At 35.7% G+C, this 3,231-nt stretch overlaps 1 long non-coding RNA gene across 1 annotated transcript; it reads right to left on the bottom strand.

Moving 5' to 3' along the window:
- Positions 1 to 1,025: 1,025 nt before the first annotated feature.
- Positions 1,026 to 2,948, bottom strand: LOC127119044 (uncharacterized). The gene is made up of 2 exons (XR_007802567.1): positions 2,183 to 2,948; positions 1,026 to 2,035 (listed from the first exon to the last, which is right to left on the bottom strand). It is a non-coding gene; the product is annotated as an uncharacterized LOC127119044 (long non-coding RNA).
- Between the last annotated feature and the right edge of the window lie 283 nt (positions 2,949 to 3,231).

Genomic DNA, 3,231 nt, shown 5'->3' with positions numbered 1-3,231 from the left:
AGCTTGTTAGTGTCTTGTTTGGTTCTATTTTATTTGGTCACTCCTAGTGCATGGTTCATTCATGGTTTGCCCATATGTCCATTTGTTCATGTGTGCAATCTCGTTGCCCGTTGGTCCTTGCTAAGGCCTAAGGCTTCATCAAAGTCATGTATCATCCACATACATCCATTGGTTAGATTATAGTTGTTATCCATTGGTCCATGCTATTGTGATTAGTCAAAGTCTTATTGTGCATTCTCACTCCATCGTCCATTCACAGGTTGATTTCAAGAGGTATAGAACAGTTCATTCAATTCCATTTTTACATGCTATTCATGCCATGTTACATACCATAGTTGGGTTTTCAAGTCATGTCCATTTAAATTTCCATTTTCATTCATTTCAATTCAACACAAATTCAATCCATATGATCCAAATATAAATCACATTCATTACATAATCATGAGAATGTCTATTACATGAAAAATACAACAGAAATGGCAACTTTGACCAATTGTTGACTTTGGTCAACCATTGACTTTTTTATCAACTTTCATTTTCATTTTCAAGCCTTAGTCCATGTTCATGGACATTTGAAACCATGATCACATGTTCATTTTTGTTTATTTCCAAGTCAATGCCATATAGTCCATTTTCAAGTTTTGTTCATATTCATTTCAAATCATGTTTGAACCAAATCACAATTTTAAACCTTTTCAATACAAATCCATTTTAAAGTTACTAAAAATCATAACCATAAAATACATTACCAAACATCATGACAATACACTTAAAGCCCTTCCCATTAATCCAAAACATCCATTAAAATGAACCAAATCCCATACACAATTCAGCCATTAATTTACCATTACAAACCTTATTTCAATTACATTCAACCATTGGTTACAAGTTACAAATTCAAAACTATAAATCATAGCCATAATACAACACATTTAATACAATATCAAAGGACATACACAACCCACTCCAACTCATAGCAACCACAACATCAAACTAATTCATTCACCTGCAATAAGAGAAAACACTTGTAAATGCAAACAGTGAGCTTCATGCGCTAGATTCCATAGAAAAGTCCACAAGCCTTACAAACAACAAGCCATACTACCTAGGTTTTACATTTCCATCCATCTATGTTCATACTCATTACATTCATTCAATAAGGCATTTGTTCATGACATTTCACAACCAAATTTCAATATATAACACAATCTTAATGCATCACTCGAATTACACACAATTTTCATCTTTTAATTACAACCACAACAATTAATTAAAATCATATCCATATAGTCTATTTCCCAACCATGAAAAGACCCATGACAAGTGATTACATTTTCAAGGCATGCTTCTAAACCAAAGCATTCCAAACTAAAACCCTATCCATGACCAATGTCGTGACTGTTGCCTTGCCATATTACCCAACTTCAGTTTATCTTGCTGAAAAATGACCAAGACCCTGTTAAGTTAGCTGCACAAATGAAGTCCTGCACAAGCATTATACTGCAAAACACCTTTGTACCTGCAGAGCTATCAAATCGGACAAACCAACAAACGTCCTATTTTTCACCTTGTTCCACAAAATATAATAGATTAACCATTAGAAACAATTCACCATATAAATGTTAACCAATCACAACAACAATTTCAGTCTCAACTAATCAACCTAACTTCTAACTGCCAAACCAGTTACAACAAACTTCAAACTGACAACTAACTTCTCAATGGCATAAATTGCAACTAACTAAAAACTTCCTAACTGAAAATCGTAACAAACTCCTAACCAACTCAATGGCTTATGAACTAAATCAATTGAGTCACCATCCTCTATATAAATCAGAACCTCGTAATCTCAAGGCGATGATCATAATTTTTTTTCTCACAAAACTGAAACTGAAAACCTGACTTATTTCTCTCTCAATCTGAAAAATCCCAACGAATGTTCAACCAAAATCTCCATCTCAAAATCATCCATTTTCCCCCAATCTTCTTCACCTTCAACTCTCAGAGTTCATCATCCTCTCCAATTATCCATCTTCTTCAGAGTAGCCATCAAGGCACACACATAACAACAAAAAATACCAAGAACAAAAGAAGAAACGGGTTGAGGGGAAGTATAAAGGCTGGAGAATTTGAAGAAGAAGAAGGATATGCATAATCATTAAATAGAGGAAGAAATAGGTACCTGAGGAGCTAGAAGATCTCTAGCTCGTGTATTATCTTCGTTGTTGAAGAGACATCGGAACTACTCCGGCAGGTAGGCTATCGCAACCTCGTTTTTCTCTCTCTTTACTCCATTCTTGATACCATGTTAGGCTTGAGACGCGTCGAGTAGAAGCCCCCAAGGTCTTGTCGGTTGATTGATGACAATGGAAATTTAATTTTTGTTTTATAGTTTAGGGTTCATGAGGTTTCCGTTTCGATTTGGATTATTGTTTAGAGATTGGAGATTTATGTGTGTGGATTCAGACGGAGGGTGTTGAGAGAGAGAGATTTGTGGTTAGGTTTTAGTCTTCTGGAAATCTTCGCCGTCGAGGGAGCCTCTGGCGCAGCGGAGACGACGACTGAGAGGAAGAGAGGCATGACTCATGGTTGTTCTGAGTTGTTGCTTTTCAAACATGGCTTTTATCTGATTTCATTATCCACATGCATTAATTATGTCATTAAGGCCCATTTGATTCTTCCCACGAGACTTTAGAAAGTTTTACCTTGTACCCCTACAATTGTATTAATACCCTTATAATTAAATGTTTTAGACTAAAATATCTTCATATAAATAGGGTATATTTTTCAGAAATTGATTTTTTTTTTCATTTGCGCCCGAAGACTTCCGGAAGAGCATTTTTGGCCTTGTAAACCGGAACACTGAGAGTAAGTTTTTTGGTTCACAAAACGTATACTAGAACACTTCTTCAAAGACTTCCGATTCGCTGCAGTTTTGGGGCAATGAACCGTAACTATTTAAGAAAGTCTTCCGGTTTGTAAGAGTATATACCAGAAGTCTTTCTTAAAGACTTCCGGTTTGCATGAACTAAACTGGAACTCTTTTAAGAAGTGTTCTGATAGTTAACCAATTTTTTCCACACCAGAACTCTTTTAAGAAGTTTTCCGATGCGTCTTTTTTTATAATTATTTTATTATAACATTTTTTTAGTGTGGTTCGAAGACGAGGTGCAGATGGTAGGATTCCAGACCGCAGTTTAGGCCGAGGCGCATCTTCATCTGCAGCAGAGC

This window comes from Lathyrus oleraceus, chromosome 2, assembly GCF_024323335.1.
Source record: "Lathyrus oleraceus cultivar Zhongwan6 chromosome 2, CAAS_Psat_ZW6_1.0, whole genome shotgun sequence".
Classification (NCBI taxonomy): domain Eukaryota; kingdom Viridiplantae; phylum Streptophyta; class Magnoliopsida; order Fabales; family Fabaceae; genus Lathyrus; species Lathyrus oleraceus.
The sequence above is the reverse complement of the archived record's forward strand: the minus strand, read 5'-3'. Positions and strand labels throughout refer to the sequence as shown.